The sequence below is a fragment of the Cavia porcellus genome, unplaced genomic scaffold (assembly GCF_034190915.1).
Source record: "Cavia porcellus strain 051 isolate PalLab524CR breed Dunkin Hartley unplaced genomic scaffold, mCavPor4.1 scaffold_8, whole genome shotgun sequence".
Classification (NCBI taxonomy): Eukaryota; Metazoa; Chordata; class Mammalia; order Rodentia; family Caviidae; genus Cavia; species Cavia porcellus.
The window spans coordinates 47,696,019-47,707,409 of record NW_026947491.1 but is presented as its reverse complement, the minus strand read 5'-3'; positions in this window follow the sequence as shown (position 1 = coordinate 47,707,409).

The window sequence follows — 11,391 nt, the reverse complement described above, 5'->3', positions numbered from 1 at the left end:
AAAGATCCTGTCAGGTTCTAAACGTCACTGTCACCACTCCTGAGGACCCAGGTTGGCTGACAGGACGCACCTGGGGACTTCAAGTTTATGAGTCAGGTAAAGACAGGGGAAGTCTTATTCTCATAAAAAAGGTTTCCCTACAGACTTCATTTGTGCCCATAGGCCCAAACTCTGCTCTAAAGCCAAAATATTATCCAAATCCAAAATACAATCAGCCCACTACAGATCCTGTTACTACTGTTCAAATAACCACAGTAAGTCCCTCAGCCATAACAGTTTCTCAAGCTCCGCTACAGCAGACAGATCATGTACCTGCCCCTCAATATTCACATTCTAACCTATTCAGTTTGATTAAAGGAGCAAACATGGCTTTAAATCATACCCAACCTGATCTCACCCAACCATGTTGGTTATGCTTGGCTGCTCCTCCCCCATATTATGAAGGAAAGGCCCTCAATTTAACCTTTATCAGTTCTTCTAGCTCATCTGCCTGTGACTGGGACAATCACCACAAGTTGACTCTCCCTGATGTCTCAGGTAGAGGAACTTGTCTTGGGGATTCCAGCCATCCACCAGCACTGGCAACACAACTCTGTGCCCAGCTTCATTCCAAATTCAAGCCAAATAATTACCTTATTCCACCCACAGGAACATCTTGGGCCTGCAATTTTGGCCTCTCACCCTGTATAGCAACTGCTGTTTTTAACAAGTCTGCAGATTTTTGTGTTCTTGTACAGGTTCTTCCTCGCATAACCTTCCACCCAGGAGACTACTACCTCCAGGCATCGCAGATCAGCTATATATTTAAGAGAGAACCTGCGACACTCACCTTAGCTGTGTTATTAGGATTAGGAGTAGCAACGGGAATAGGGACAGGGACCACGGCTCTAGTGTTGGGAAATAAACATCTAGCTCAATTACAGGCAGCAGTAGATCAGGATTTAAAAGAAACAGAAGCATCTGTGACAGCTCTACAGGCGTCCCTGACGTCTCTATCTGAGGTAGTCCTACAAAATAGAAGACTAGACCTCCTATTTATGAAGGAGGGTGGCTTATGTGCAGCCCTCAAGGAAGAATGTTATTTTTATGCTGACCACTCAGGAGTAAAGAGTCCATGAGTAAACTGAGAGAGCGCCTCAAAGAGAGAGAAAAGGGGCGCATCAGAGCAACCACCTTCTCCTCCATGTTGGGGGGTCTCTTCCCTTACATTGCCCCCCTCTTGGTATCCCTAGCTGCTTTGCTGTTGCTGCTTACTGTAGGACCTTGTATTTTTCAGAGGATCATGACATTCATTAATAACGTTAATAACAAGGTTGACACATTTATGGCAAAGCCCATTTAGGTATATTACCATTGGTTGGAAATGGCAGAACAACAAACTTATCGGGAAAAAACACCCACCGACGGCCCACATGATGCTGTGGCCCAGATGCCCTGAGGCACTGGACAGGCAGTCAGAGACGGGCAACTAGGACACATATGTAGTGCCAATCGGCCACCTAAGACAGGTCCAGGACCAACAGCTGTCCTGCAGGCCTATGACGGGTAAGGCTCAATTGGGTTCATATGAGGAGTCCTTGACCCAAGACAGGCGCTGTCCTCCCAGAGCCTGCCATGTTCCAAAAAATATATATAATAATAGGGGAGGAGATGTAGGGAGCAGCTTTGAATAGCTGCTGCTGCCCTGCCCCTCCTGCCTGAAGGCATTTTGTGTGTCAGCCTACATTTCCCATGATCCTCATGTCCGCCTACATTACCCATAATCCTCTCCTGCTTACGTCATATATCCAGATGTGATGATGACCTATCAGATAACACTCTGTGCCCTCTTCCTGCCCTTGGCCCGCCCCCCACCCTATATAAGTTGTAGCCATTTTAAAAATAAATGAGACTCAATTGGAATTGCATCCTGTCTCCGTCTCTCTTTTCTCTTGCCCTGCCCCCATCCCCTGTCCCTTCTCCAGGTGAGACCCACGGACTGGTCTGCAGGCCGGATCAAGTGGCACGCAACATGGGGCGGGTCAAGTGGCACCCCACATGGGGCGGGTCAAGTGGCGCCCCACGCGGGGCAGATCACTTTTCTGAAAGTCTTCTCTATTTTTTTCTCAGAGAGATTGTTATTCATATAAAAGAATGCTATTAATTTTTGAGTGTTGATTTTGTAGCCTGCTATGCTACTGTATTTTGTTATTAATTCTAAGAGTCTTCTGGTGGAGTTTTTGGAGTCTTATAGAGAATGATGCTATCAGCCAATAATGATAATTTAAATTCCTCCTTTCCTGTCCATGTTCTTTTTATTTTTCTCTAATTGTTATGCCTAATGTTTCCAGAAGTATGTTGAATAAGAGTGGTAAATATGGACAGCCATTTTATTTCTCTAAAAAAAGATTTCTAGATTTAACAAATAAACGATCACATAGGAAGTGATTAAGGGCATCACTGTCTTGTTTATAATTTTAGAGTGAAAATTTCCAGTTTTTTTTTTTTTTATTGGTACCGGGGATTGAACTCACAACCCCCTGCTTTCAAGGCCAGTGCTTATGCCCCTGAGCTAAATCCATAGCCCAAAAATTTCCAGTTTTTAACCATTTAGTATGGTGTTCGATATTAGTTTGTCATAGATGACTTTTATTAGAGTGACATAAAGACCTTCCACTTTTCTGTAGATTTTTTTTAAAGTCATGAATGGATGTTGAATTTTGTCAAATGCTTTTTTAAAAAATCTGTTGAAGTGATTATGTGATATTTATTCTTGTTTGCTTTAATATGATGTGGTACAACACATTTGTTGATTTGTGTATATTAATCCATCATTGCATCTCTGAGGTGAATCCTACTTGGTTATGATACATAAACTTTGCTTCATTCTGCTTGCCAGTATCTTATACTATATCTTACTGAAGTGGATAAAACAATCCTAACATTCAATTAGAACCAGAAAAAATACTTAAAATATCAAGAGAAATTATGGGCACTAAGGAAAGTCAGGAGCATTAAATTCTCTTATCTAAGGTTATACTACAAAAATACCATAACAAAAACAGCATAGTTTTTTTTTTTTTTAAAGAAAAAGACTCAAGGATAAATGGAACAAAATATAATATGCAAACACAACTTCAAGCACATTCAGCTATCTTATATTTGACAAAGAGTTCAAACACCTTCACTGGAAGATAGATAGTAACTTTCATAAATGGTGCATGCAGAACTGGCTTTCCATACTATAAATATTAACACTAGCCCCTTATTTCTTACCATGCACTAAACTAAAATTGTGTGCTTTTGCGCACACAAAAAATCAACACAGTGAAGAGACAAAGTACAGAATGGGAAAAATTCTTGCCTCAAAAGATCAACAGCTCCATCATATAAAGAACTTAAAAATATCAACCTCTCCCAAAATTTAAAATCTGGTCAAAAAATAGACATCTAAGTTTAATAGACACTTCTCAGATGATGAAGTACAAGGAGCAAACAAATATATTAAAAGATCTTTAGGGGGTTGGGGGTTTAGCTCAGCGGCATAAACACCTGCCTTGCAAGCAGGCAGTCATGAGTTTGACCCCTGGTACCGATAAAAACCCACAAAAAGACAAAAAAAAAAAAAGATGTTTAATGTCACCGGTCAGTCAAGAAACACAGAACCATTCAAGAAACACAAGAAACATAGAAGCCAGGTGTAATGGTGCATGCCTTTTATCCCAGAGCTGAAGGAGGCACCATAATTTTGAGAATAGCCTGTGTTACACAGTGAGTTTTAAAACAGCATAAACTACATAGTGAAATTTTGTCTCAAAATTAAAAACCAAAAAAGAAAGTAAATAAAAAGCAGCCAACAAACAAAACAAACAAATTCCAATCAGAGTTCATCTCACTCCAGAAAGAATGGCTATTATTATGAAATCAACCAATAACAAATAGTGGTGAGGCTCTGAGGAAAAAGGAACCCTTCTTCAGTGTTGGTAGTAGTGTAAATTGGTAAAACCAATATGGAAATCACTATGGAGATTTCTAAAAAAAAGAAACCTAAAACTAGAGGTTTCCTTTCATCCACATATCCTCCTTCTAGGTATCTTCTTGAAAGAATTAAAAGCATCATTCCACAGTGATATACTAAATGTATATATTATATCAGTTGTTGGGCATTTGGATTATTTCCAAGATTTAGGTATTACACAATGCTGCTATGAAAATGACTGGGCATGTATTGCAGTGGTATGTTGTTTTTAATACTTTTAGGAAGATACCAAGAAGTGGAGTAGCTGGGTTGAATGGTATCTCTAGTCCTACATTTTGAGCAATTTCCACATTGACTTCCACAGTGGGTGCACCAGTCTGTATTGTCCTCAACAGTGGGGAAGAGTTCCTATTTCGTCCCAGCCCCTCCAGCTTAATTTGTGAATGATAGCTGTTCTTTTTGGAGGGAGATGAAATTTCAGTGTTTTAGTTTGCATCTCTTGAATGACTACTGTTGTTGAACATTTTTCTCATCTGTTTCTTTATAATTTGTATTCCTTTTGAGAAATCTTTTCATTTCAAATAACTTTTTTAAATTGGATCATTAAATTTGGGTGATCTGATTACTTTTAACTTGTTTATATGTACCAAATATTAGTCCTGTCTCTGAAAAATAACTGTTTTTTTTTTCCATCTTAAGACCAGTTTCATTGTATCCCACCAATTATGGTATGTAGTTTCTTTATTTTCATTGAGTTGTAAGTATTGTTTTATGTCTTTAATTGCATCTGTGACCCATTGGTTGTTCAAATGTTATTTAATTTCCAATTATTCATGCAAGTTTTGCAATTTCTTTTGCCATTAATTTCGAATTTTCATGCAATAAAATTTATTATCAGAAAATATGCATGAGATAATTTCAATATTTTTGCACTTAAGAATGTTTTATGGATTATTATGAGTTCTATTTTGGAGAAAATCCCATGCAAAATTGAGAAGAATGTATATTCTGATGCGGTTGGGTGGAATACTCTGAAAACATCTTCTAAGGCCATTTGCTCAAAAGTATGATTCAGTTCTATTAATTCTTTGCTGACTTTTTGTCTAGGTCATTTATCTTTTTGTGACAATGAGATAATAAGTTCACCTGTTATAATTGTGTTCTTGTGTATTTTGGCTTTTCATGCCCAAGAGTACTTGTCTTATAAAATTGGGTGCTTCGGTATTTGGTGCATATATATTTATAAATGTTAATTTTTCCTCTTGAATTTTTCCACTAACAAATATTTAGTGACTTTCTTTATATCTTTTAATCATGTTAAGGTTTGAAAGTTACACTGTCTTCAAATAGAATAACTATCCCTGTTTTTCTCTTGGTTCTTTTGCATGGAATACTGTTTTCCATCCTTTTACTTTTAATCTATGAGTTTCCTTTTGAGTCAGAAGTGTTTCTTGTATATGCATATTGTAGGGTCCTGTCTCTTGATCCCTTCTGTCAACCTATATCTTTTGATAGGTTAAATGAGGCAATTTGCGTTTATGGATATAACTGATATGTACTGATTTGACTTTGCCATGTTATGTTCCAGTTGTATGTTTTCTGCCTTTCCCCTTGTTTAATTGTTTGTCCTACCAGGTCATTTATTTATGTTGTTGTGGGGATTGTGGTCATATTTATCTCTATCTAGTATGTCTTTCAATACTCTTTCTAGGGTTGGTTTGGTGGATATAAATTTGTTTAATTGATTTTGTTATGAAAGTATCTTGTTTCTCCATTAAACTTGAAAGACCATTTTGCTGGGTACATCAATCCAAGTTGAAAATTCTTTTCATTCAGTGCTTAAAGCATCTCAATCCAAGCTCATCTTGACTTGGGGTGTTGTGCTGAAAAGTCTGCCATGATTCTAGTGCACTTTCCTTGATAGGTGAGTTGTGTCTTTTCTCTAACAGCTTTTAGTAGTCTGTTTTGAAGTTGTATTTCTGGGATCTCAATTATTTTATGTCTTGGTGTGGATCTATGTTGGTTGTGGCTGTGTGCCACTATATATGCCTCATTTATCTGTATATCATAATTTTTCCCCAATTTTTGGAAATTTTCTGGTATTACTTCTGCGAATAGTTTACCCTTATCATTTGCGTTGACTTGCATCTTCACTGATGCCTATGAGTTTTGTATTGTTTCTCTTGCCATCATCTTGAAGATGCTTGATTGTCATTTCCTGCTGCTTTGTTATTTCTAAAAGTTCTAGCCTTTTATGGTTGGTAATTGGAATCCTGCCTCAAGGTCTGAAATTCTACATTCAGCTTCATTTAATGATTTTGCCAGCCTTCAATAGAATTTTTTGTTTTTGAATGTCTGTTTGAATTTGTTTCATGGACTCTGTTTGTTTTCTATATTGTTTATTCAAGGTTTCAATCAACTTCCCATGCTCTTGTACTTTTTTATTTTATCTAATTTTTTTCCTAGCTGCAGTTAGCAATTCATTTACTTAGGTTGTTATTTTTGTCTTTACATTGGAGATTATTTCTAATTTGGTTTCCTCTGTGGCTCATGGATTTGTTATTTTATTTTACTTGCTATTTTTCAGAGATTTCCAGTGTGTGACTTTTAATGTTCTCTATTTAAATGTCTCCTTTGCTTGCTCCTAATGGACTAGATGACTGAGCTTCCATTTTGTGATTTTAGATTTTTGGTCTAATATTTGGTCTTTCATCCCACTAATCTCTCCAGTTAGTAAGTGTGTATCTTAGAGTCCTCCTGTGCAATTGATAGCTGATGAGTGCCAAAATTAAGAAGTGAGCCAGTCACTTGAATTCCTCCTGCCACCCTGGTGGGTGAGGTCTGTATTCTTCCTAGGCTGACAAACCTAGGAGTATTGACGTAAATCAACCTTTATTTTCTGCTGTTACTGAATCTTCAGATTGTTCCAGGTCATCAGATCTCCCTGTCTTTAGTGCTTGTCTCAGTTGGGGCCCTGTTGTGTCACTGGGTGCTCATAAGCTCTTCTGATTTTCTCCAGGTTGGAGGAGGCCTTATTGGCACTATCCTCAAGTTACCTAATGTTCTCTGTGTAGGGAAGGGGTCACCCACACTCTTGCCAAGCTCACCAAGGTTCTACTTCTGTACGTGGCATGGCTATAGCTCCTGTTTACCCACTGAAGGTGGCAAATTGTATTTTTGTTTTAAAGGGAAATGCACCACATTGATGGAAGCCTGCTAAAGTCTTCTCTTTGGATAAGAGTTACTGAGTCTCACATCCATACAGTACAGTTAATCTACTGCAGTCCAGTGTTCTGTGGGAAAGAATGGGAGCTAAAGATCGTCAGCAATACTAAGTCCAGAATATCAGGAGTCCTAGAGGGCAGTGGCAGGATGTCAGGGGCACAGAAGAGGCTGCCTTAGCCTGGCCCTGTGCACTGCTGGAGGTCCTGTGTCCAGCAGTGGATAGTGGGATGGCGGGGTGTGGAAAGGCAGCTTGAGGGGACCAGCCTTGCATGCTGCTGCTTGTCTTGGTTACAGTGTAAAGTCAAGTCAGGGATCGCAATGTTCTTGTATTGCTTTTTTAAATATTATTTTAAAAAAAATATTTTATTTTAAAGAGAATAAAACAAAACAGAACAGAACAAAGAAAATCTGAACAGAACAGTGCAAGCAACACAGCACTTCACGGCAACTGGACATCAACAGTAGCTGCCATAATCTCTTTTTTTCAACATAGTTGAGCATACCTTCACATACAATAATATCAAACATAACAAAATAGTATAAAACCAAGACTTCAAAACCTATATAGAGGAAATGAACAATGACTATTATAATATCTCATTTTCCTCAAAAAATCTGTTTATATCATCACACATAATAAAATCAAATAAAACATAATGGGATAGAACCAATCAAAACAGAAGAACAAAGGCATGGTAGGAATTCAAAACAAGATGATAGTAAATCAGCAAAATTTATACTGTCTTCTGAAATGGATAGCATTTCTTAAAATGAAGAATTTTATTCTTTATTGATCCTTTACATTTCAGAAAGGTTTTTCTGTGCCCTACATTGAATGTTTTCTTTAAAATAGCTTTTTATACCATCAGACATAATAAAAACAAAACAGAATAAAACCAATCCAACCAATGAATGAGAGCTTTATAAGATTTCAAAGCAATATAATAGGAAACCATGATTACCATAAAATTCCCTATTACTTTCAAAATAGCTGCCTCTACCATCTGACAGCATAAAATCTAAACAAACAAGACAGAACAAAGCAAACCTAACAAAATTGTGTAAACAGTGCAAGAGTTCAAGACAAGACAATAAGAAACTGACAGTAGTTTCCACCTTACCTTCCCAGATGTTTCTTCACCTTTGCTCCTACATTAACTATTTTGCTTTTGAATCTGATTAACTACTTCTGTTTCTTATGCTAAGCTTCATGCATACAAAGTCAAACTTTGGCCATGAACATGATCTCCAGTAGCATCCATTTACCTACAGGAGCCCTGAGATTATTCTACTTTGTAGCTGGGTAGCTTTCCACTGCATGAAAATATCATATCTCTCTTATCCATTCTGGTTGATGGGCAAGTTACTCTTGCATTTTTTTTTTTGTCTTCAATCACATGGGACAATTGTTTTTTCTCCTTTGATTTTCATTCTATGAATTTCTTTTCCATTTAGATGTGTTTCTTTTATACAGTATATCACTGGATCTTGTTTCTTGATCCACTCTCTTTGTATTTCTTTTTATTACTGACCTGGGGCCATTTACATTAATGGTTAAAGCCAGCATACATTGGGTTGTTTCTGCCCAGCTATCCTCCTATTGTTGGCCCTCCACTTTTATCCTTCATTCAATTGCCTGTATTGTTTGGCAATCCTCCTTTGCTGTTGTTCCTGTAACCATGGTCATCTTTATTTGTCTCTAGAATACTCTTTAACATTCTCTCTAGGATTGGTTTGGTAGTCATACATTCCTTCACTTGTACTTTATCATGGAAGTATCCTATTTTTCCATCAATTTTGAAAGATAGTTTTGCTGGGTAGATCAATCTGGGTTGGAAATTGTTTTCTTTCAGGGTTTGAAACACTTCACTTCAAACTTTTCTTGACCTGATGATTTGTGTTGAGAAGTCTGCTCTGATTCTGATTGGTTTCCCTTTACAGGTGATCCGATCTCTTTTCTCTAATAGCTTTTAATATTCTGTTCTTGTGCTGAATTTCTGGGATCTTGATTATTGTATGGCTGTGTGTTGATTTATTTTGGTAATGGCTAATTGGAATCTTATATGCCTCATTTATCTGCATGCCAGTTCCATTTCCCATGTTTAGGAAGTTTTCTTCTATTACTTCTGTGAATATCTTTTTAATTTCATTTGTGTTCACCCCTGCTTTTTCATTAATGCCTATCATTCTTAAACTATGCTTCTTTGCATCTCCTGTTTTGCTTTTTGTTGGTTGGAATCATTTTTGCTATTCTAGGTCTCTTTAGGTTCCAAAAAAATTTTAGGAATATTTTCCCTCGTTCTGTGAGGTATTCTAATGGTATTTTAATTGGGATTGCATTAAATCTGCATAATAATTTTTGGTGAATAGCTATCTTTACTATGTTGGTTCTTCCCAACCAAAAGCCAGGGACATATTTCTATATTGTGATATCCTTTTAGATCTCATCTTTTTTGAGTAATGTTGTTTTCAATGTAGAGATGTTTTACTTCCATCGTTACATGGATTACTAAGTATTTCATTTTCTTTGGATGATATTGTGAAAGTTCATTCCCTAAGTTCTCTCTCAGTTAGTTTGCTATTTGTGTACAGGAGTGCTATTTTACTTTGAGTTTAAATTCTGCATTATTCCTTTCATGTGAATAACTTAAAGCATGCTAAGGAGGAACACAGAGAGTATGTGTTGGAAGTAGGAAGAAACTGATGAGGTGGAAAGGGAAACAAATTAGGGGGTGTTGGGGAGGAGAGTAAGGGAAAGTGATTTTAAAAATGAGTGATTAAAAAGAAAAATGGAAATAAAAGTTGTGTAAATAAGGAGGGAACTGTGGAAGGGAAGAGAAGTGTATGAGAAAAAAATTAAGACATATAATGTAGAAGTACAAATTATTTAAGAAGAATGTGATCATTTTATATGGCAGACATATATTCATAAAAAATAATAAAACTTTGAGAAGAAAACTATTTTTTCTGGGGCTGGGGATTTAGCTCAGCAAGATAAGCGCTTGTCTTGCAAGTGTGTGGTCATTTTTGATACCCAGTACCAAAAAATAATTTTTTCTGGTAATAAAATTTATAAGTACTGAAGTTACATAAGACCAGATTTTCAAACATTTGTTTAGTTTATAACTATACTTCCAATGTCATATGAACAGCTATTAGCAGTAAATTTCTAAAAGTATGTGATACATGAAAGCAGTCAATGGCAATAAATGCAAATACTATTATGACATTTAACATAGGGCACAGAAAAAACTTTCTGAAATGTAAAGGATTAATAAGGTATAAAATTCTTCATTTTAACAAATGCTATCCATTTCAGAAGACAGTATAAATTTTATTGGAAAACCAAAAATACATTTTTACCACCTCATTGTGGTATATTAAATAATCTGGTATATTGTTATATATTTTCATGGATAACCAAAATTCAGGATATATAAGTAAGTTAAAGTTACTGAAGAAATTTTTGATCCTAAATTTCTGGGAGAAAAACCTGGACTCATTTAACCATGGAAGAAATAAATTCTAAGTGAAACATTATGTATCCATATCATTCGCATATATATTTGCCTAATTTACAAAAATAATGGATATACTGTCCTGTAAATATCAATGTCAATGATTTATCTGTATCTCTTAATGATGGCTCTCTTTGGTACTCATTGTTTATTTAATCAATTCCCTTGAGTTAATAAGACATAGATAAAGTAAGTCCAGGTTCATTGATATAATATTCATGAAGATTAAATTTTTCTTATTTCTATGGTTCAAATCAACATTTGCAGTAAAATGCAACATGTTATTATGACAAGGAAAAAGTTACTTAGATTTTATGTTTGCATAAACAGAGAAATGCAAAATATTCCTTTCTGTGAGAAAGGAAAAGCAAACAAGAAATATATTATAAAATTTTCCAATTGTTTTACAGTAACAACAATTAAGAATATTATGAGTCAAATGTTATTAGTCTTTAAGGAAAGAAGCATACTTCCAGATATCTGCAAAAATACTCAATTGCCACATTTGTTTTCAGAGTACAAAACAAAAGCAAACTGGTGAAACAAAATCAAATTTCCAGCAGTGAAATTATTTAAATATTTAAGAAAGCCAGATGGCAGGATTCCAGAGTTGATCACTAAAAAGTAAGTAGTTTATTATTCTTTAATATAATGCCTATTTCATTTATTTAAGCCCTTTACAATATTATT